Below are 25,525 nucleotides of genomic sequence, written 5' to 3'. Positions count from 1 at the left end.
ACGGAGGCCAGGGAGCGTATGGTTACTGGATCTATCCGATGGGAGATGGTAGCATGGGCTATTTTCGACCGGTTTGGATGGCGGTCATGTAATAGGATAGGTAATTAGTTTCCCTATCTTTCTTATGCCAACCAGTTGTGGCTTTACTTTTACTTTTACTGCTCTTTATGAGCATTTATCGTTCTTTTGTTTGAGACAGGACGACTTATGTTGAACCTATTTGCTTATTAATAAGTATGGCCGTATGCATCGTTCTGATGCAGAGGCCGGGGATCACCCCCTTTCTGAAAAAAAACATCACCATGCAGGATTTTAGTTGTGTTTTTGAATGCATATAAGCTAGACCATCTTCTGATTCTGCATCAATTCTTAAACATAGATCCAAGTTGACAGGCACCTTGTTGTCACTGTGAAGAATATCTTCCAAACTACCTTTAGAGAGAAACTCATAGACTAGCATTGGAATGTTAACTTCAAGAAAACAACCTATGAGCCTAAAAATATTCTTGTGTATGACTTGAGACTGGATGATGACTTTGTTTGCAAATTGTTCTATCTCTAGTACACTCCCGCTGATCGGCTTCTTGACTACAACTAGTTCATTACCAAGAAGACCCTTGTAAACTTCGCCGAAGCCACCTTTTTCGATAAAATTGTCACTCTTTAAAATAGGCTTGAGCTCTTCCTTTTTGAAAAGCTTTATAATTTTTGCCTTCTCTAATATAGGCCCACCATTTTTTATGTAAAACTCTCTTGTCTTTGTTCTCTCTTTTTGAAGAATAATAAGAAATAATATAACCATGGCAAGAATAAAACCTGTTGCACCTACATGGAGAAGACACAACCAATTTATAACTAAAATTTACATTAATTGTCTTAGTAGACAAAGATATTTGGTAAAAAGGGAAATGGTCTTTCAATTATCTATTTGGAATCTATAGTAAATTAGCACTAGAAGTAGCACAAAAATAAACATCAAGATTGATGAGGGAGTAAGAGACTTCCAAACAAGTGTGCCAAAGATAACCACGGCACCTCTAGTCTAGTACTATCACTGTCTCAAAATATAAGACGTTTTTGTAGGCTAACGTATACAAAAATCACGAGAGCTCAGTTTGACAGTTTAGTTTATATGTATAAATCATGACAGTTCAGTTTATGTGTATTGAAAATATTTGGTCATATGTGTTACAATTTACAACTGACTAAGCCAATTTTTCTTTAAAAAGTGAATAGTTGATGTATATACATTTGTGTTTTTTAAGGAATCAACCTTTGAATTTCTACATTATGAACCTGAATGATTTGGGTGAGAGACTAAATTTTGCTTTAGAATACAGATAGTTGTCTATTAATTTGCCTAGTTATCTTTGCCTGGTGATATATTTTTGCACTAGACGAGCTACTAATTACTCCTTAGTTGACACAATTAATAACACGGTTAACCCCTATGTAAGCCATTGTGCTCTTTTCACAATACATGTTCTTGAATGTGCATAGTTATTCTAGAGCAGGTGGTAATGAAATTCTTTGTGGAGCATTGTCTTTATCAATCTGCATGGCCCAACAAATTTACACTCGAATGCAAGTATCTAACAAAAATGGATTTAATTAATTAATCAGTCATACCATACTTACTTACCCACAATCACATTAGCAGCTAAGGGGAATATATCTTTGCACGTTCCAGCTTTGCCGTCGCCCTTCATTCCCCGCTTGCATGGACAGTCGTAACTGTTGGGGAACATAGTAATTTAAAAAAAATCCTGCGCACACGCAAGATCATGGTGATGCATAGCAACGAGAGGGGAAGAGTGTTGTCCACGTACCCTCGTAGACCGTAAGCGGAAGCGTTATGACAACACGGTTGATGTAGTCATACGTCTTCACGATCGACCGATCCTAGTACCGAAAGTACGACACCTCCACGATCTGCACACGTTCAGCTCGGTGACGTCCCACGAACTCTCGATCCAGCTGAGTGTCGAGGGAGAGCTTCGTCAGCACGACAGCGTGATGATGGTGATGATGATGCTAGGCATAAAAGCGAGGATAGATCTAGGTATTGCCATCTTTGGTAGGCAAACCATAAGTGGCACTCATAATAGATTCATATGGTAATTTAATTTTCTTTCTAGGGAAGTGTTCCATGCCTTTCCTTAACGGAAATTGGAATCTAATATTCCCTTCCTTCATATCAATAAATGCACCAATCATTCTAAGGAAAGGTTGATACGTCTCCAACGTATCTATAATTTTTGATTGCTCCATGCTATATTATCTACTGTTTTCGACATTATTGGGCTTTATTATCCACTTCTATATTATTTTGGGACTAACCTATTAACCGGAGGCCAAGCCCAGAATTGCTATTTTTTGCCTGTTTTAGGGTTTCGAAGAAAAGGAATATCAAACGGAGTCCAAACAGAATGAAACCTTCGGGAACGTGATTTTCTCAACAAACAAGACCCAGGAGACTTGGACCCTATGTCAAGACACAAAAGAGGAGGCCACGAGGTAGGGGCGCGCCTACCACCCCCAGGCGCGCCCTCCACCCTCATGGGCCCCCTGTTGCTCCACCGACGTACTCCTTCTTCCTATATATACCTACGTACCCCCAAACGATAAAATACGGAGCCAAAACCCTAATTCCACCGCCGCAACTTTCTGTATCCACGAGATCCCATCTTGGGGCCAGTTCCGGAGCTACGCCGGAGCGGGCATCGATCATGGAGGGCTTCTACATCAACACCATAGCCTCTCCGATGAAGTGTGAGTAGTTCACCTCAGACCTACGGGTCCATAGTTATTAGCTAGATGGCTTCTTCTCTCTTTTTGGATCTCAATATAATGTTCTCCCCCTCTCTTGTGGAGAACTATTCGATGTAATCTTCCTTTTGTGGTGTGTTTGTTGAGACCGATGAATTGTGGGTTTATGATCAACACTACAGGAATCAGGCAATTTGCTGTCAGGCAAGTACAGACGGCAAAGGCTGTAATACAGATGGCAAAGATTTTGCCGTCAACTAGCAGATGGCAAACATAGACGGCAAAGTTTAGTCGGCAAAGAGTACTTTGCCGTCTGCTTTTCATCGACCAAACGGCAAAGATTTTGCCGTCAACTAAACTAAAGTTTTGGATAGTGGTCGATGAGTGGAGTAATAGTAGTAGATGCAGGCAGGAGTCGGTCTACTTGTCTCAGAGGTGATGCCTATATACATGATCATACCTAGATATTCTCATAACTATGCTCAGTTCTGTCAATTGCTCAACGGTAATTTGTTCACCCACCATAGATACTTATGCTCTCGAGAGAAGCCACTAGTGAAACCTATGGCCCCCGGGTCTATCTTTATCTTATTAATCTCCTACTACTTAGTTATTTCCTTTGCTTTTTCTTTGCCTTTATTTTACTTTGCATCTTTATCACAAAAATACCAAAAATATTATCTTTATCATACCTATCAGCTCTCACTCTCGTAAGTGGCCTTGATTGACAACCCCTATTTGCGTTAGTTGCGAGGATTTATTTGTTTTGTGCAGGTACGAGGGACTCGCGCGTAGCCTCCTACTAGATTGATACCTTGGTTCTCAAAAACTGAGGGAAATACTTATGATACTTTGCTGCATCATCCCTTCCTCTTCGGGGAAAACCAACACAGTGCTCAAGAGGTAGCAAGAAGGATTTCTGGCGCTGTTGTCGGGGAGGTCTACGCAAAAGTTAACATACCAAGTACCCATCACATACCCTTATGTCCCGCATTACATTATTTTCCATTTGCCTCTAGTTTTCCTCTCCCCCACTTCACCCTTGCTGTTTTTATTCGTCCTCTCTCTCTCTATCCTCCCTCTCTTTCTCTATTTGCCTCTTTTTGCCCGTTTGCTTTTTGTTTGCTTGTGTGTTAGTTTGTTTGCTTGTCGTTACGGCTAGTCCTTTACCTTCTGCCTCTATGTCTGAAATTGGGGAAATTATTGTCGATATGGACAATAATAATATCATGAAAAATTCTGATGCTCCTGCTAAAGAACCACCCATCTTACATACAAAAAAATCCGTGTTGGTAGTGGTAATATTATTGGAAAAGGAGTTATTCAAGATTTCTTTACTATCTTTTTGGTTCATGAGTTTAGATTCATAATAAAAGAGGCCAAAGAAATCTTTGCACATTATAGGGTGGACGCTTGCCGTTCTCCCATAGAGGTTATCCTCTTTGATCAAGAAGAAATAATGCGTTTTCAATCTCTAGACTATGTTGCTTTCAATGAAAATCTTAGAAAAAGGGTTCCTACCAATGTTTTAGTTGACAAAATCTCTGAACTTAATGTTGATTTGGCTATTTGAAATAATGAACTAGGATATTCTCTTGAATATAGGCTCACAAAGTTCTGTCAAAAGAATGCTTATAATGACGAATTGGTTGTGCAATATGAAGGACCAAACGAGGAACCAATACCTCCCAAGGTTGATCTTGGGGACTTTTGTCCCATTAAATTTAGCCCTTTTGATTACTTTTTCTTGCCTCAAAGAAAACTTGCCGCCTAACGTAGAGAATATGAGATGAGTTTTAATAATCTATCTTACTATTATGGCAATACCTAGATCTATCCTTGCCTGTTATGCCTAGCTAGGGGCGTTAAACGATAGCGCTTGTTGGGAGGCAACCCAATTTTATTTTTATTCCTTGCTTTTTGTTCCTGTTTAGTAATAAATAATTTATCTAGCCTCTGTTTTGGTTGTGTTTTTTGTGTTTAATTAGTGTTTGTGCCAAGTAGAACCGCTGGGAAGACTTGGGGAAAGTCTTGTTGAACTTGCTGTAAAAAACAGAAACTTTAGCGCTCACGAGAACTGCTGCCATTTTTGTTTGGAAAGTGATATTTAGTTAATTATTTTTGCAGATGATTAACAGATAAATTCCTCACGTCCAGAAATTTATTTTAGAATTTTTGGGGTTCTAGATCTTGCGTTAGCTACAGATTACTACAGACTGTTCTGTTTCTGAGAGATTCTGTTTTTCGTGTGTTGTTTGCTTATTTTGATGAATCTATGGCTAGTAAAATAGTTTATAAACCATAGAGAAATTGGAATACAGTAGGTATAACACCAATATAAATAAATAATGAGTTCATTACAGTACCTTGAAGTGGTCTTTTATTTTCTTTCGCTAACGGAGCTCACGAGATTTTCTACTTTAAGTTTTGTGTTGTGAAGTTTTCAAGTTTTGGGTAAAGATTTGATTTATTATGGAACAAGGAGTGGCAAGAGACTAAGCTTGGGGATGCCCATGGCACCCTCAAGATAATCTAAGGACACCTAAAAGCCAAAGCTTGGGGATGCCCCGAAAGACATCCCCTCTTTCGTCTACTTCTATCGGTAACTTTACTTGGAGCTATATTTTTATTCGCCACATGATATGTGTTTTGCTTGGAGCGTCTTGTATGATTTGAGTCTTTACTTTTTTTACCATAATCATCCCTGCTGTACACACCTTTTGAGAAAGCCATACATAATTTGGAATTTGCTAGAATACTCTATGTGCTTCGCTTATATCTTTTAAGTTATATAGTTTTGCTCTAGTACTTCACTTATATCTTTTAGAGCACGGTGGTGGATTTGTTTTATAGAAACTATTGATCTCTCATGCTTCACTTAGATTATTTTGAGAGTCTAAATAGCATGGTAATATTCTTAAAATCCTAATATGTTAGGTATTCAAAGTTAGTAAAAATTTCTTAAGAGTGTTTTGAATACTAAGAGAAGTTTGATGCTTGATGATTGTTTTGAGATATGGAGGTAATAATATCAAAGTGGTGCTAGTTGAGTAGTTGTGAAATTGAGAAATGCTTGTGTTGAAGTTTGCAAGTCCCGTACCATGCATGTATGGTAAACGTTATGCAACAAATTTGAAACATGAGGTGTTATTTGATTGTCTTCCTTATGAGTGGCGGTCGGGGACGAGCGATGGTCTTTTCCTACCAATCTATCCCCCTAGGAGCATGCGCGTAATACCGAGGTTTTTGATGACTTGTAGATTTTTGCAATAAGTATGTGAGTTCTTTATGACTAATGTTGAGTCCATGGATTATATGCACTCTCACCCTTCCATCCTTGCTAGCCTCTTCGGTACCATGCATTGCCCTTTCTCACATCAAGAGTTGGCACAAACTTCGCCGGTGCATCCAAACCCCGTGATATGATACGCTCTTTCACACATAAACCTCCTTATATCTTCCTCAAAACAGCCACCATACCTACCTATTATGGCATTTCCATAGCCATTCCGAGATATATTGCCATGCAACTTTCCACCTTTCCGTTCATCATGACACATTCATCATTGTCATATTGCTTAGCATAATCATGTATTTGACATAGTATTTGTGGCAAGGCCACCGTTCATAATTCTTTCATACATGTCACTCTTGGTCCATTGCATATCCCGGTACACCGCCGGAGGCATTCATATAGAGTCATACTTTGTTCTAGTATCGAGTTGTAATCTTTGAGTTGTAAATAAATAGAAGTGTGATGATCATCATTAATAGAGCATTGTCCCCAAAAAAAGAAGAAAGGCCATAAAAAGGCCAAATAAAAAAAGAGAAAAAGAAAGGCCAAAAAAGGCCAAATAATAAAAAAGAGAAAATAAAAAGGGGAAATGCTACTATCCTTTTACCACACTTGTGCTTCAAAGTAGCACCATGATCTTCATGATAGAGAGTCTCTTGTTTTGTCACTTTCATATACTAGTGGGAATTTTTCATTATAGAACTTGGCTTGTATATTCCAATGATGGGCCTCCTCAAGTGCCCTAGGTCTTCTTGAGCAAGCAGGTTGGATGCACACCCACTTAGTTTCTTTTGTTGAGCTTTCATACATTTATAGTTCTAGTGCACCCGTTGCATGGCAATCCCTACTCCTTGAATTAACATCAATCGGTGGGCATCTCCATAGCCTATTGATTAGCCTCGTTGATGTGAGACTTTCTCCTTTTTGTCTTCTCCACATAACCCCCCTCGTTATATTCTGTTCCACCCATAGTGCTATGTCCATGGCTCACGCTCATATATTGCGTGAAAGTTTATAGGTTTGAGATTACTAAAGTATGAAACAATTGCTTGTCTTTTCATCGGGGTTGTGCATGATGAGAGCATTCTTGTGTGACGAAAATGGAGCATGACTAAACTATATGATTTTGTAGGGATAAACTTTCTTTCGCCTTGTTATTTTGAGAAGACATAATTGCTTAGTTAGTATGCTTGAAGTATTATTATTTTTATGTCAATATGAACTCTTGTCTTGAATCTTTCGGATCTGAATATTCATACCACAATTAAGAAGAATTACACTAAAATTATGCCAAGTAGCACTCCGGATCAAAATTTCTGTTTTTATCATTTACCTACTCGAGGACGAGAAGGAATTAAGCTTGGGGATGCTTGATACGTCTCCAACATATCTATAATTTTTGATTGCTCCATGCTATATTATCTACTGTTTTCGACATTATTGGGCTTTATTATCCACTTTTATATTATTTTGGGACTAACCTATTAACTGGAGGCCCAGCCCAGAATTGCTATTTTTTGCCTGTTTTAGGGTTTCGAAGAAAAGGAATATCAAACGGAGTCCAAACAGAATGAAACCTTCGGGAACGTGATTTTCTCAACGAACAAGACCTAGGAGACTTGGACCCTACGTCAAGACACAAAAGAGGAGGCCACGAGGTAGGGGGCGCGCCTACCCCCCCAGGCGCGCCCTCCACCCTTGTGGGCCCCCTGTTGCTCCACCGACGTACTCCTTCCTCCTATATATACCTAAGTACCCCCAAATGATCAGGTGCGGATCCAAAACCCTAATTCCACCGCCGCAACTTTCTGTATCCACAAGATCCCATCTTGGGGCCTGTTTTGGAGCTCCGCCGGAGGGGGCATCGATCACGGAGGGCTTCTACATCAACACCATAGCCTCTTTGATGAAGTGTGAGTAGTTCACCTCAGACCTACGGGTCCATAGTTATTAGCTAGATGGCTTCTCACTAGTGCAGAACCAGGCAATAGCACCGGTTCGTAAGGCCCTTTAGTGTCGGTTCGGTAACCGGCACTAAATTGTAGGCACTAAAGGCCCCCGCCTTTAGTACCGGTTCAGCATGAACCGGTGCTAAAGGGCAACCACGTGGCACGAGCCAGCTCCGTGGGCGCGTAGGACATTAGTACCGGTTGGAAACACCAACCGGTACTAAATGTTTGGGTGTGTTTTGGTTTTATTTTTTATTTCTACTTTAATTTTGTGTTTTCAATTTAATTTAGTGATTGTTTTACATTATAATGAGTTGTTAAATCATTAGGTGAATGTACTGCAGATTAGTTTGACTGGATGCGTGGATCCTAGCTAAGTCATCAAGTATATGTCATATCCATATTATATATACTTGATCACCTACTTAAGTGATCGAGGTAATATGGATATGGCATATACTTGATCACTTAGCTAGAATCCATCCAGTTGAAACTAATATGCAATTTCTTTCATAAATGATATAATAACTCATCATCATATTAATATAAAAACTCTTGCATCATATATATTATCACAAACGGTTTTCATAGCAAAGATATCATCGAGTTCGACATGGTAATGATATTATAAGCGTTCATAACACCACAAAAGCAAATCACTCTTTGAGATTAAGTTCAGGACGAAGAACACGGACATGAGAGGACAAGTACTAAGAGCATGAACTAGCTAATTAATCACTCCTGCTGCTCTTTCTCAGGTAAAATAGCATAGAACATGTATAGCTTTGCTGATTCATCATATTGGAGCATGCAGATGAACCTATCTCCTAATCGTGGGTTGTGCTTCTAATTGCTGCCCCCTAGTACTTCTCTATGATCGTTCACAATTTTGCTCCAGTCTTTTACTATTAAGCATTCCTCGCTATTAGAAATCCTGAATGCACTAAAGTGCATTGTAGGATATCTTGGCCGTAAGCTAACAATATTCATGGTACCTTTAGTCTCGATCCAATCAGGCACAACATTCATCAGGAGTCCCTGTTGAAGAACATCGTATAGTAACATACTTAGTAATGAAGTTTAGCTTAAAAAAATAATGTATGCAAAAGATGCACTGAGGAGAAATAGTAGAAATCTTACCATCTTTCCTAAATATATGTGACCGTAGTTTAGTACGAACACTATTGGTCGCACGTTTTGAGTACTAACATTTCTAAGTGCAGGAAAGAAATTTGTCTTGACAGCATCAAGATCCTCAATCCATGAAACATAATGACTTGTCTCCTCACAGTTTAGTTCAGCCCCGGGACAGTGGACGGTCCTGTCTACCAAGCGCCGGACATGTTTGCTTGATTGGAAGTAAGCTATCAATATAAATTGAGATCTATTAATTATTCAACTGGTTCAAATAATCTCATATCAAAGACATAAATATGGTTGAGAAACTCACATAATGGTAGAGCTGGAGGCGTCTGCACATCGACCCAGATGTCTTTATTACCTTTAATATCATCTTCCGGACGAATATCAAAGGTGATAACCATATCAGGCTCAAATGCATAAGCCTTGCATAGTGCTTGCCAAGTTTTGCATTCAAAATAGGTGTATGTGTCTGCATTGTATAATTTGACGTTGAAGGTATAACCATGCTCGGTCTTCAAGCAAACTCTTTTTACCTCCATAATTTCGTTAGGACTGAATCCTATCTTATCCAAGACAAAAATTCTTGCATGGCAGGGGATACGCTAGTAGAATAGTGAAAAATTAAAATTAAAAGTTGAAGCAAATGAAGCATAAGTCATGCTTAATTACGAAAAAAGACTTGTCATTGTGACTTACTGTATCCACTTCGAAGTTCTCATCCAGCTTGATGCTGAAGCGTCTATCATCAACTAGAAAATTTCTACCGCACAGGCCGCGCTCGTCTTCGCAGTATTCGCACATAATGAAATCGTGTTCGTCGTCAGAGGACATTCCTATGTTCATAGGTGAAACATTAAACACTTATTAGTTCTATTAATTCAACTAATTCTGTTAGTTCAACTAGTTCAACTAATTAATTGAACTAATTCAACTAAGCACTTATGAAAAATATACCTAATTAATTGATCCAATTCAACTAACTAGTTCAACTAATTAATTCAACTAAACTAGTTCTATTAATTTTCTTACTAAAAATAAGGTAGCTAGTTCTATATAATAAAATGTTAATTAGATAATGAAATCTCATATAACTAAATTAAATATATATCTAACATATAATTTATATCTAATTAATCTAACATTTGACATTAATATCTAACATATGTTCATATATAGGTAAAACATTAAACACTTACTAGTTCTATTAATTCAACTAAATAAACTAGTTCTATTAATTCAACTAACCATTTACTAAAAATAAACTAGTTCTATTAATTTCTTACTAAAATAAAGTAGGTAGTTCTATATAGTAATATTTTGATTAGATCATCAAATCTCATATACCTAAATTTTCTTACTAAAAATAAACTTGTTCTATTAATTTTCATACTAAAAATAAACTACTTATAATAATTCAACTAGTTCAAATCTCATATATATACCTAATTAATATCTAGCTATACTAATTCAACTAGTTCAACTTGTTCTAATTCATGTTAAATATATTTGACATTAATATTTAACATCTTTTCCATCTAATTCATCTAACATTAACATTCTAACATTATTATCTACGTAATTTATCTAACATTAATCTAAACAACAGAAAATAGAAAATAAGTAAAAACAATGTGTGTGTGTGTGTGTACGAGCGGGGGGCGGCGGCGTACGGGCGGCGGCGGGCGACGACGGGGACGGGCGGCGGGCGAGAGGCGGCGGCGACGGGCACGGCGGGGGTGACGGCGGTGACGGCGACGACAGGTGGCAGGGGCGACGGCGGTGATGGCGACGACGGGTGGCGGGGGCGACGGCGGTGACGGCGACGACGGGCGGCGGGGGCGGCGAGGGCGGCGCGCGATGTGCGACGGGCGCGGCAAAGAAGTTGGATCGAGAAGAAGTACTGGTGGTCGATGAAACTGATTTTTTCGTAAGTGTCATATATATAGGAGGGGTCTTTAGTACCGGTTGGAGCCACCAACCGGTACTAAAGGACAATTTTCCCCAGGCCAAGGGGCGGGAAATGGCCCCTTTAGTACCGGTTCGGGCCACGAACCGGTACTAAAGGCCCAATCATTAGTACCGGTTGGAGCCACCAACCGGTACTAATGGTTGTGCGCTGCCACCGACGGTGCACAATGTTTAGTCCCACCTCGCCGAGCGAAGGGCAGCCGCACTGGTTTCTAAACCCAGCCGCGGCTACTCCTTCGAGCTTCTCTATATAGCAGGCTTCTGGGCCTAACTAGGGCGCGCTGCCCTATGAGTCTGCTGGCCCTTCAGGGCCAGCATTTGCACCCCTAGGTCTGGCAGGCCCACTGGGCAGTGCCCCAACAATTTTTTATATAGTTTTTTCTTTTCTGCATTATTTATTTTCTTCTATTTATTTTTGAGTAATTTTTTATATAGTTTTTTTCTTTTCTGCATTATTTATTTTCTTCTATTTATTTTTGAGTATTTTTTTTGTGTAGTTTTATTCTTTTATGCTTTATTTATTTTCTTCTATTTATTTCTGAGAAGTTTTTTGTGACCCTCTCTACTCTCATACTCCGAAATGATAATACCATTGCAAGTTTCAACATTTTCAGAATTCATTTTGTAGTGATTTTCAATTTCACGGTCATTTAGCTCTCTAAACAATTAGGTAAATGATCGAAAAACAACAAATGATGTCAGAACATGTTGGAAATTGATGACGTCGCTTTGAATGATGCATACTAAACACAAAAGGAGTCCGGAGTTCAAATAAGTTTAACAAACATTGAAGTGCCCGTGTAACAGATGAGTTCTCGTCTGAAACCCTGATACTCCGAAAGAGTTTGTCCAGTTTGTACACGAAGTGCGTCCAGTTTCTGCCGTGACCCTCTCTACTCTTTCGCACATGCTATGGGGGTGAAATGATGATACCATTGCAAGTTTCAACATTTTCAGAATTCATTTTGTAGTGATTTTCAATTTCATGATCATTTAGCTCTCTAAACAATTAGGTAAATGATCAAAAACAACAAATGATGTCAGAACATGTTGGAAATTGATGACGTTGCTTTGAATGATGCATACTGAACACAAAAGGAGTCCGGAGTTCAAATAAGTTTAAAAAACATTGAACTGCCCGTGTAAGAGATGAGTTCTCGTACGAAACCCAGATACTCCGAAAGAGTTTGTCCAGTTTGTACACGAAGTGCGTCCAGTTTCTGCCGTTACCCTCTCTACTCTTTCGCACATGTTATGGGGGTGAAATGATGATACCATGCCAAGTTTCAACATTTTCAGAATTCATTTTGTAGTGATTTTCAATTTCACGGTCATTTAGCTCTCTAAACAATTAGCTAAATGACCGAAAAACAACACATGATGTCAGAACATGTTGGAAATTGATGACGTCGCTTTGAATGCTTCATACTGAACACAAAATAAGTCCGGAGTTCAAATAAGTTTAAAAAACATTGAAGTGCCCGTGTAACAGATGAGTTCTCGTCCGAAACCCTGATACTCCGAAAGAGTTTGTCCAGTTTATACACGAAGTGCATCCAGTTTTTGCCGTGACCCTCTCTACTCTTTTGCACATGCTATGCGGGTGAAATGATGATACCATGCCAAGTTTCAACACTTTCAGAATTCATTTTGTAGTGATTTTCAATTTCACGGTCATTTAGCTCTCTAAACAATTAGGTAAATGACCGAAAAACAACAAATGATGTCAGAACATGTTGGAAATTGATGTCGTCGCTTTGAATGCTGCATACTGAACACAAAAGAAGTCCGGAGTTCAAATAAGTTTAAAAAACATTGAAGTTCCCGTGTAACAGATGAGTTCTCGTCCGAAACCCTGATACTCCGAAAGAGTTTGTCCAGTTTGTACACGAAGTGCATCTAGTTTTTGCCGTGACCCTCTCTACTCTTTCGCACATGCTATGCGGGTGAAATGATGATACCATGCCAAGTTTCAACATTTTCAGAATTCATTTTGTAGTGATTTTCAATTTCACGGTCATTTAGCTCTCTAAACAATTAGGTAAATGACTGAAAAACAGCAAATGATGTCAGAACATGTTGGAAATTGATGACGTCACTTTGAATGCTGCATACTAAACACAAAAGAAGTCCGGAGTTCAAATAAGTTTAAAAACATTGAAGTGCCCATGTAACATATGAGTTCTCGTCCGAAACCCTGATACTCCGAAAGAGTTTGTCCAGTTTGTACACGAAGTGCGTCCAGTTTTTGCCGTGACACTCTCTACTCTTTCGCACATGCTATGCGGGTGAAATGATGATACCATGACAAGTTTCAACATTTTCAGAATTCATTTTGTAGTGATTTTCAATTTCACAGTCATTTAGCTCTCTAAACAATTAGGTAAATGACCGAAAAACAACAAATGATGTCAAAACATGTTGGAAATTGATGTCGTCGCTTTGAATGCTGCATACTGAACGCAAAAGAAGTCCGGAGTTCAAATAAGTTTAAAAACATTGAAGTGCCCGTGTAACAGATGAGTTCTCGTCCGAAACCCTGATACTCCGAAAGAGTTTGTCCAGTTTGTACACGAAGTGCGTCCAGTTTTTGCCGTGACCCTCTCTACTCTTTCGCACGTGCTATGCGGGTGAAATGATGATACCATGCCAAGTTTCAACATTTTCAGAATTCATTTTGTAGTGATTTTCAATTTCACGGTCATTTAGCTCTCTAAACAATTAGGTAAATGACCGAAAAACAACAAATGATGTCAGAACATGTTGGAAATTGATGACGTCGCTTTGAATGCTGCATACTAAACACAAAAGAAGTCCGAAGTTCAAATAAGTTAAAAAAACATTGAAGTGTCTATGTAACAGATGAGTTCTCGGCCGAAACCCTGATACTTCGAAAGAGTTTGTCCAGTTTGTACACGAAGTGCGTCCAGTTTTTGCCGTGACCCTCTCTACTCTTTCGCACATGCTATGCGGGTGAAATGATGATACCATGCCAAGTTTCAACATTTTCAGAATTCATTTTGTAGTGATTTTCAATTTCACGGTCATTTAGCTCTCTAAACAATTAGGTAAATGACCGAAAAACAACAAATGATGTCAGAACATGTTGGAATTTGATGACGTCGCTTTGAATGCTGCGTACTGAACACAAAAGAAGTCCGAAGTTCAAATAAGTTATTAAAAATAAAAAAGAGGTGCAATGCTGGTTAATTTGCTTCAAGCCTTTCGGAATAGTGTAGACTGCACTACACATAGCTCAGTGCAATCTATGCTATTCCGGAAGGCTTGAAGCTAATCAACGTGCGGGTGAGCATTGCGCCTCTTCGTCATTGTCTCTACACTTACGGCTTATAAACCGCTCGTACTGCCTCTCTCTTGGCGAGGTGGGACTAAAAATCAGCTTACTAAGAAACTCTAGTACCGGTTCATGGCATGAACCGATACTAAAGGTCTTCGTGGGGGACCCAGCCTGACCACAGCCACACTGGCCACATTAGTACCGGTTCGTGGCATGAACCGGTACTAAAGGTTGCCCATGAACTGGTACTAATAATGCCTGCTCGCCTAGCCGTTGGAACCGGCACTAATGGTCACATTAGTGCCGGCTCAAATTCAAACCGACACTAATGTGCTTCACATTTGACCCTTTGTCTACTAGTGTCTTCTCTCTTTTTGGATCTCAATACAATGTTCTGCCCCTCTCTTGTGGAGAACTATTCGATGTAATCTTCCTTTTGCGGTGTCTTTGTTGAGATCGATGAATTGTGGGTTTATGATCAAGTCTATCTATGAATAATATTTGGATCTTCTCTGAATTCTTTTATGTATGATTGGTTATCTTTGCAAGTGTCTTCGAATTATCAGTTTGGTTTGGCCTACTAGATTGATCTTTCTTGCAATGGGAGCAGTGCTTAGCTTTGGGTTCAATCTTGCGGTGTCCTTTCCCAGTGACAGTAGGGGCAGCAAAGCACGTATTGTATCGTTGCCATCGAGGATAATAAGATGGGTTTTCATCATATTGCATGAGTCTATCCCTCTACATCATGTCATCTTGCTTAATGCGTTACTCTGTTTTAACTTAATACTCTAGATGCATGCTGGATAGCGGTCGATGAGTGGAGTAATAGTAGTAGATGCAGGCACTAGTCGGTCTACTTGTCTCGGACGTGATGCCTATATACATGATCATACCTAGACATTCTCATAACTATGCTCAATTCTGTCACTTACTCAACAGTAATTTGTTCACCCACCGTAGAATACGTATGCTCTCGAGAGAAGCCACTAGTGAAACCTATGGCCCCCGGGTCTATCTTTATCATATTAATCTCCTACTACTTAGTTATTTCCTTTCCTTTTTACTTTGCCTTTATTTTACTTTGCATCTTTATCACAAAAATACCAAAAATATTATCTTTATCATATCTATCAGATCTCACTCTCGTAAGTGGCCTTATAGGGATTGACAACCCCTATTTGCGTTGGTTGCGAGGATTTATTTGTTTTGTGCAGGTACGAGGGACTCGCGCGTAGCCTCCTACTGGATTGATACCTTGGTTCTCAAAAACTGAGGGAAATACTTACGCTACTTTGCTGCATCATCCCTTCCTCTTCGGGGAAAACCAACGCAGTGGTCAAGAGGTAGCAAAGGTCTACCAAGAATAATAGGACATGAAGGATTGCAATCTGTATCAAGAACAATGAAATCTGCGGGCACATAATTCCTATTTGCAACAATAAGAACATCATTAATCTTTCCCATAGGTTTCTTAATAGTGGAATCCGCAAGGTGCAAGTTTAAAGAGCAATCATCAAATTCACGGAAACCTAGCAAATCACACAAAGTTTTTGGGATCGTGGAAACACTAGCACCCAAATCACACAAAGCATAGCATTCATGATCTTTAATTTTTATTTTAATAGTAGGTTCCTACTCATCATAAAGTTTTCTAGGGATAGAAACTTCCAACTCAAGTTTTTCTTCATAAGATTGCATCAAAGCATCAAAGATATGTTTAGTAGAAGCTGTGTAAAACTTGTATGATGGAAAATAGACCCGGGGGCCATAGGTTTCACTAGTGGCTTCTCTCAAGATAGCATAAGTATTACGGTGGGTGAACAAATTACTGTCGAGCAATTGATAGAAAAGCGAATAATTATAAGAATATCTAGGTATGATCATGTATATAGGCATCACGTCTGTGACAAGTAGACCGACTCCTGCCTGCATCTACTACTATTACTCCACACATCGACCGCTATCCAGCATGCATCTAGAGTATTAAGTTCATAAGAACGAAGTAACGCGCGCCTTAAGCAAGATGACATGATGTAGAGGGATAAACTCGTGCAATATGATATAAACCCCATCTTTTTATCCTCGATGGCAACAATACAATACGTGTCATTTCCCTTTCTGTCACTGGGGTCGAGCACCGCAAGATTGAACATAAAGCTAAGCATTTCCCCCATTGCAAGAAAGATCAATCTAGTAGGCCAGACCAAACTGATAATTCGAAGAGACTTGCAAAGATAACCAATCATACTTAAAAGAATTCAGAGAAGATTCAGATATTGTTCATAGATAATCTTGATCATAAACCCACAATTTATCGGATCTCGACAAACACACCGCAAAAGAAGATTACATCGAATAGATCTCCAAGAGAATCGAGGAGAACTTTGTATTGAGATCCAAAGAGAGAGAAGAAGCCATCTAGCTAATAACTATGGACCCGAAGGTCTGAGGTAAACTACTCACACATCATCGGAGAGGCTATGGTGTTGATGTAGAAGCCCTCCGTGATCAATGCCCCCTCCGGTGGAGCACCGGAAAAGGCCCCAAGATGGGATCTCACAGGTACAGAAGGTTGCGGCTGTGGAATTAGGTTTTCATGGTGCCCTCTGATGTTTTCAGGGTACGTAGGTATATATAGGAGGAAGAAGTAGGTCGCTGGAGCCACGAGGGGCCCACGAGGGTGGAGGGCGCACTACAAAAAAATACACTTCCGTGATGATACGTGTTTGTCACAGTAGGTCGCGTTTTCTGTCATGCATGTACATTCATGACGATATTATGATAGAATCAAGATAGTAATACATGTGCTGTCGTAGAAGTGTTCCATGACATTACCAAAATTATCATCACGGAAGTGTCCACTTCCATGACGATAAATCGCGCGTCACAGAAGTGCTTTCGTCAAGGGTGACCGACATGTGGCATCCACCGTAACGGAACGCCGTTAAGCTATTGGGTCGGGTTTTGGATCCGATAACTCATTAACAGCCCCGACCAATGGGGATTTTCCACATGTAAAATCATCATTGGCTGGAGGAAACACGTGTCGGCTCATCGCTGGGACAAATGTCATCCACTCATTGGACAGAAGGCGCCTATGATACGTCGACACGTGGCACGGCCCAACAGAGGCCCATTCCTGTGAAAAGGCCGGCCCGTTTGACTTGGTCAAAAGGTGGCGGGCTGGCCCATGGAAAGCCTGTTAACGGCCTGTTCTAATATAGCCCGTTTACAGCCCGCTAACCCAAGGCCCGTTACGCTCTATTCGAATTAGGCCCAGTAGCGTCATCTGGGCCATCCAATATGATTCTAGTCTGTTTTCACTTCTGGCCCATGTAGGGCCCATGACGTCTTTCGGCCCATATGAGGCCCTATGTAACTTTTGGCTATTAACGGCCCGTGGTGAAACTGGCCCGTAATGAATAGTGTATCACTTTACACCCATTAACGGCCCGTGGTGAAACTGGCCCGTAAAGAACAGTGTATCACTTTATAGCCATTAACAGCCCGTTATTCCGTTGGGCCGTATCCAGCCCATGTTATCTTTCGGCCTTCTTAGAGCCCATTTATTCTTGGGCTATTTTCCAGCATTCGTTTACTTACGGTCCGTTACTGTCATTTTCTGCTTGTGGGCCAAATTCGGCCTGTGGTTACAGTCAGCCCGTTTGTGGTCCGTTAATACGTTGGGCCGTTTTCATAGCGTGATCAAATACGGCCTATTAACGATGGCCCGTTATGGTCAGCCCATGAACAGACAATTCCAAATCTAGCCCGTTTACGGCCAGAATGCGGTCTGTTTGGCCCATGTTTGGCCAATCGATCATACGACCCATATAAGGCCCATTGATGATACGGCCCATAGAAGGCCCATTGTTTCTATGACCTGTAGAAGGCCCATTGTTTCTACGGCCCGTAGAAGGCCCACTGTTTCTACGGCACGTAGAAGGCCCACTGTTTATACGGCCCGTAGAAGGCCCACTATTTCTACGACCCGTAGGAGGCCCAGTGTCACTATAGTAAATATTAGCCCATGGTTATTGTGGCCTAGTTTTAAAAATAGGTTATTGCAGCCGCTAGCAAACCACAGAAAAAGAACTGCACTGACTACAAGCAAAAAAATAAACAAGACAACAAGGAAATAAATAAGCAAGCAACTTACACTAGGCTATCATGGCTATTACACATGTTACATCCACTGGGCATCAAAGTTCGCCACCAGTGCAAATATAGGGAACACGGCAGCATATAAACGCCGCAGCAAAACAAGTACAGAACTGAAACCATTTCAGAAGAGCTCAAGAAACAATATCCCGGGTACCCATAATGCTAGCAAGATGCTTAGCAAGCTTATTAACTTTCTCTTGTTTGGCGCTTAAGTCCTCCAGCGCTTGCTGTTCCACCAGAAAGTATGCATCTGAATTCTGCAAGGACTTCCTCAGTCCTTCAGCTTCTTGTCGCATAACATCTGATCGATGTCTTTCAACTTGAAGTTGAGACTCAAGAAGCCGAACTGATTCAGGAAACAAGTTCGAAGAGCTGGTGCCAGCAGTGGTAGCCAGTAACTCGAACCCTACATCAAGACAGGACTTTGGGGTTGTCTCAGTGTCTTCAATATAGTTTTTATCAGCTTTCTTGGAGACCAACAGGGATGTCTCACTATCTTGAACCTTATCTGCATTACTTCCTTTACCATTGCATAACAGGGTACTCTTCTCCAATATTTAATCCGTGTTCTAAAAGTGAAACAAACAAACACATCTCAGGTTTACAATGTAGTATATGAAACTCATTTTGGTAAACCAGTCAGTAGTAAGGTGGATAGGATAACAGCATGAAACAAACATATATCTATGTAGTATGGTCACTGTATGGTCTATATCATTCTAGTTTATGTTGCCAAATCAAGATAGATACAGTTCGAATCATATCTATTTAAGACAAAGCAGCATAGACAAAATATAAGTGTGGGAAACTACACAACAATAACAACACTTGTAATGTGCATGGCATGAGAACATAATTGTTTATTCAATTGAAACTGAAATCAACATAGAGCAAGTTACAACAGCAAACAGCCAAACACGTTGAAGAAACAGGTTTAAAACATACCTGTTGCACCATTGGAGTTTTAATTGCATCCTTCAAATTTGAAATTAGTTGGTATCAGTAAATACAGTGATGCACGAGCAAAGTACTATGAACCATTCTGACCTGAGAACAATTCTTCTTCTGCTTTAAGCGTTGACTTTGGGTTCGAAGTGGTGGTCCTCGTGATTTGGGCACTGCAGTTGCCTTACTAACTGCTCGTGTTTGGGTGCTCTATGGTGGAGACGGTGTTGTGTCAACGGGAACTGGGTGTCTATCTGCTGGGGTTGGGGTTAGAACGGGTGTAGATGGTTCTCTGTCCAACTGGTTAGGGGTACAATCTGCATGAGTGTGGGTTATGTGTGGTGGGGCTGGTTCTTGGGCAAGTACAACCATGGTTCTATCTGCATCGACAGGTAGCACGATCTTTTCTGAAGACCGTGTTTTTACTCCCACAGATACTGCCATCACTCCCTCCAATTGAAATGGCTGATAAACAAAAAAAGTAATTGAATGTACAGACATTGTAAGATAGACAGGTGCAATGGATAGTAGGGAAGAAAACAGGGCATGAAATAATTCACATTTATGTTGTCTAAGCAAACAGAATAGCAGGACATAATTTCACATATATGATGGATAATTAAACAGGATATCATGACACAATTCCACATTTATGATGGCTAACTACACAGGATAAAATGACATACTTCAAAATATGATGACTATGTAAACATGATGACATGATATAACTATACGATGTGTCTATTAAAGTGGTTGGCATGCCATAAATCACAAACATGTCGTCGATGGAAACATGATGGCATGGTATAATTCACGGGTAGAATGACATAATTTAAAATATGATGACTATGTAAACAGGATGAGATGATATAACTATATTATGTCTTTAGAAAATGGGTTGGCATGCCATAATTCAGATACATGATGTCTATGTAAACATCATGGCATGACATAATTCAAATATATGATTTATATATAAGGAAGTGAGCAGAGGGCAATCGCATATATGATGTGTCAACTAAGGAGATGGCATTCAATATTGTGTATATGATGTAAAAACTAAGCATTGCAATACAACATATGCATTATATGAGTAATATAACCCTGCCAAGTTTGAGCATACACCTCAGGGGGATAATAGGACTGGTCATGTGCCTCCGAATCCTCCTCTGAAGAGCTATCTGTAACCAGCAAGATATCTGCTTCAGCGGGTAGCATTATCTGCTCTGAAGACCTTGTTTTCACTCCAGATTTCTCCATCAGCAATTCAAATGGCTGATGCACAGGAAGAGTAGTTGAATATACAAACATTGTCGAGAAAAGCAATGAGAAATACAAAAAAAGGACGACATGATATAATTCACATATATGACGCTTGCCTAAACAGCATGGCATTGCATAATTCACATACATAATGCCTTGCAACACGATAACATTGCATAATTCACATATATAATGTCTTGCAACAAGATGGCATTGCATAATTCACATATCTGGTAATTAGACACTAAACAGGTGGCATTCACACAAAGCATGTCTAAACTAAGCAAATGACATAGCAATGCAAGATACCATACGCACGATATGAGCAACATAACCCTGCCAAGTTAGGGCATGCACCTCGGGGGGAAATATGACTGGTCATCTGTCTCTGGATCCTCCTCTGAGGAGCTATCGGTAACCAGCAAGACATGCGCTTCGTCAGATAGCATTGTCTGCTCTGAAGACCTTGTTTCCACTCCATATTTTTCCATGACCGCGCCGAATGGCTAATGCACACGAAGAGTAATTGAATGTACTAAAATTGTTGACAAATTTAACACGTAATAAAAAAATGATGGCATGATATAATTCACATATAAGATGATTGGCTAACCAGGGTGGCATTGCAAAATTCACATATATGATGCCTGGCTAGACAAGATGGCATTGCATGATTCACATATACGATAAAGAAACTAAACATATGGCACTGACACAAAGCATGTCTAAACTAAGCAGATGACATCTTTAATGTATACAGTAAGCAATGCAAGGCACCATATGCATGATATTACCAACATCAGCATGCCAAGTTAGAGCGAAGACCTCATGGGGTAAATAGGAGTGGCCTTCTCCTTCTGAATCCCCCTCAGAACAGTTATCTTCCTCTTGATTACGATCCAAAATGGGTGGAGGGGGGCTGCCTTTGCGCCCACCATGGAACGACGTCTGCATGAAATTTTATTGCCATGCAAGGCTCGTCTCTTTTTCTCCACATGATCAGTTCCATTGTATACAATAACTGGCATGCATAGGAATAAAACATAGTGAGATTATGTAAGGAGTGCATGCACAAATCCAGAGTGATGGTAGCAAACTATGGATAGACCCAAAACCAATGATAGCAGGCAGATAATAGCTTTAGTTAAAAAATACAGATAATGGCTCCTTTAATGTTTGTTTGCACCCAACATGAAACTCATAGTAGACACCGAAGGTTAACCAGATAGTAGACAGATAGTACTGATTGCTGCCCCAATATGTACCCCACAACCATTTAAAAACTCAAGTTTCAGCATTAGTTTGGACCTGACTCGTAGTATAATAGGTGAACATGACGATCATCTGCTCTTGCAGATACGGAAGAGTGCGACCTCGCTTGCGGAACCGTGTAGTCCTCAAGGTCATCTACTCAGTTGATGATGGTAATGCAGTTGTCGTGGTTGCCGGCGGCGGGGAAGAAGATTTGAGGCGGCGAAAGACAGTCTGGAGAGCGGATCCCTGCTGTGGTGAACCCTTCCGTCGTTGGAGCAGCTGAGCTGGGGTGGAACACAGTGCCGCAGGAGCAGGACAAACCACACAAGGTTTTCTTTAACACATATCTGTAACAGAAGTAATTGAGTAAGGGCTTGTTTGAATTTGAGGATTCTAACAATGCAGGGATAGGAAATAGACAGGGATAGGATAGGAATGCACGTGCAAAACAGAGAATTTAAAAACACGGGATTTCTGCCAATCTTGGTGTTTGATTCACAACAATTGGAAGATCACAGGATGCAAAAAAGCATGGTGAGATTAAGTCAAACCACAAGAAAATGTACGGTTATAATGCTATTATGCTACTATCTCTTAGTCTTGTGCTTGATGAATAGGAATATCAAAAGGAGGAGAAGTGGAAATTAGAATTCCTACGGTTTTTCTTTCAAGGAGACACTAAAGGAACAAATCCTATAGTTTCCTTTGCTCCATTCTTTTGCATCAAATTCATGAAAAGTAGTACCATAGGAAACTTTCCAATTCCGTTATTTTTTATTCACTTTTCCTTTCAAGCACTGGCGATTCTATTAGGCAGGCTTGAGCAAGGAAAATCCTACACTAAAAAAATGTTTTTGTGCTACTTCTATTACTTTGGACCCGGGCCGCTGCCATACTAGCTCAGCTCCCAGGCCCATCGACAAATGCACAGCTTAAACGCGTAGAGATAAATAATGATGGCGTTCAAGAGAGTCCATCACGGATAGCTAAGTTGCCTGGTACCTCACTGCTTGTCATATAGTAGGATAAAATAATCGTATTTCCCATTACTACGAGTGCTCAGTGGACAATATATATAACATGTAGAGTAAAAAAGAGATGCAACAAGTGTACAACCTCTTTGGTGAAGCCATGTCGATCTCAGCGTGATTGGGTTGGCCGGTGAGGATGCTCCGGCTGACTTGGCTGTCGGAGGAGGGGAAGAAGATCTTAGGCATCTGGAGATGGAGCCCGAGGTACTGCTCCACTGTGATGGACGGTTTCATCGCTGGAGCAGCTCCGGTGAGTTGTACGACGCCGAGGCTGAAGTAGGACAAGAGAGACAACGAACAACGTTAACCTGAGTGGAATTCTAATAGCATCTCCAATACATGACATAAAATACATAACCACAAAGTGCTAGATGTAAAATACATTAGCCTCTCATCTCTGAACTTAACTGTCGAAACTGAATTTAACTATCGAAACCGAACTTAACTGTCAAAACTGAACTTAACTATCGAAACTGAATTTTGCTGTCGAAACTAAACGCACTAGCAAGGTCGGTCGACTGACATTTTCATCTCTGGTCAGTCGATTTTCCAGCCATTGGATACGAAATCAAGGGCCTGCGGTTCATCTTCAACCTCCACCCCCTGAGCCGCCAGCCACCACCGGCCAAACAGCAGCCCCCGCCGCCCGCGGCCAGTGGTGCGCCGCCCCGCCCGCCCCGAAAACACTCCCCACCGCCGGTCCGCCGCCGCCCAGGCCAAGCTTTTTCTCTGGCGATCCCCACGCCACCGCCCCGCCAACGCCCCGCCACCGCCGGCGACCACCGCCCCCATCCTGAGCCCTAAGATAGATAGTGCGGTACCTCTCCGGCGAGCCCCCTCCCCGCTACGGCTGGTTCTTCCTTCACCCCGGTGAGCCCCCCCACCCCCTGAAAATCGACTGACCCAAAAGTCGATTCAGTCGACTGAAGTGTAGCTAAATCGGAGCAGCATCGCCAGTAAGAGCAAGAGCGAGAGTAGCAGCGCGAGCAAGAGCAATAGCAAGAGAAGACCAGGCAGGGGACCGAGAGCAAGAGCAGAGCAGCAGCGTGAGCGAGAGCTAAAGCAGCAGCAGCTCCTACTAATGTGGACGTCGCTGCCGAGGGAGCGACGCCGTGGAGGAAGTGGCCGGCGATGCCGCCGTGGATGGATACGCATCGTGTCGGCTCGGGACCGAGCGTCGGCAGCACCGTGAGATCGAATCAAGAAGAAAATGCGGCAATTAGTGTACAACCTCTTTGGTGGCGCTGATTAGGCCACAGCTTCATCCGAGGAAACGGTGATGATGATGCTCTTCCGATGGTGCAGGTGAAGACGGCGGTGTGGGAATGGAGGTGGCGCGAAAGACGAGGGGAACATCATGGCAGCTCCTTGGAGGTGGAGGATGGGGTGGCTGAATCGGCGGGACGATGAGATCGATGACGGATCCTCATCCGGTACGGTGGATGAGGGACGTCGAGGTGTTACTGTGGACGACATCGTCTGGGAAGAGGCTCCGGCTGGGTGGCGGACGGAGCAGGGTGTGGGGTTTCGTCACGGGTTTTCGCGGCCTCGGTGTACGAATGGGTGGGTGGATGGGATGGCAGTGGGGAACCATTGCTCAAAGACGCGCTTGTCCGAAATGTGGGGTAAGTTACGAAAGTACCCCCACCGATTTGAGGCGGTTCTTTCTGTTCAGGGGTACCACAAGCATTTCACATGTCGGGATTTCACAGGAGGTGGGAGTTTTTGCGCGCGTTGTAATTTCGGAATAGCAAGGCGCGAGTTGAGATGGAGGGATTTTTTGGAGCACAACAAGACAAAGATATGTCTTAAATATTTCGGGCTAACAAGGCGCGGGTTAAAGAGGCGGGAGTTTCGCAGCATGATAGACAGAGAACCCTAGCTTGAATTTTCGGCATAACAAGGCGCGGCTTGAAATTTCGGAAGAACAAGCTTAATGTGTACCCAAAAAAAGACAATTTGCACCTCAACACGCACAACACACACACACACAAACACCATTTAGACTAGAGTAAGGCACACGTGCATTGCACGGATGAGATTTGGCAACCAAATTATGAATAAATACCACATTATTGCATGCAAGCTTTGAGTCATATATGCATGATGTAGATGTTCGTTTAATTCTTATAGTTCATTTCATTCAAAATCATCTAGTTTTTATAAGAAAGCTAATCTATTTTAAGATTCATGGAATTGTGCATCGTAAGACATAAAGTAAAAACAAATAATGGCAAATCATGTAGAAAAACATTTGGGCAATTCTGATACAGAAGATTCTAGAACAAATAAGAAGTGCTTGTGTTTTGATGTTTGTGGATTATGCTTAAGTTCAACCATGGAGTCTTCTAGATTATACATGTGGCGAAATCTTGTGGAATCTATATGATATCCAATGGACAGTAGTGCTCAAATTTGCCATCTTTGGACCATCGGATTCGCCTCA

The 25,525-nt window shown here is 41.1% G+C and overlaps 1 pseudogene; it reads right to left on the bottom strand.

Annotated features, from left to right (window-relative positions):
- Positions 1 to 205: 205 nt before the first annotated feature.
- The window catches only part of LOC147978432 (wall-associated receptor kinase 4-like), a 152,299-nt pseudogene continuing 126,979 nt past the window's right edge, over positions 206 to 25,525 (bottom strand).

The sequence above is a fragment of the Triticum urartu genome, chromosome 3A (assembly GCF_056163025.1).
Source record: "Triticum urartu cultivar PI428250 chromosome 3A, HENAU_Tu73, whole genome shotgun sequence".
NCBI classification, from domain to species: Eukaryota; Viridiplantae; Streptophyta; class Magnoliopsida; order Poales; family Poaceae; genus Triticum; species Triticum urartu.
This window is presented reverse-complemented; position numbering and strand designations above follow the sequence as displayed.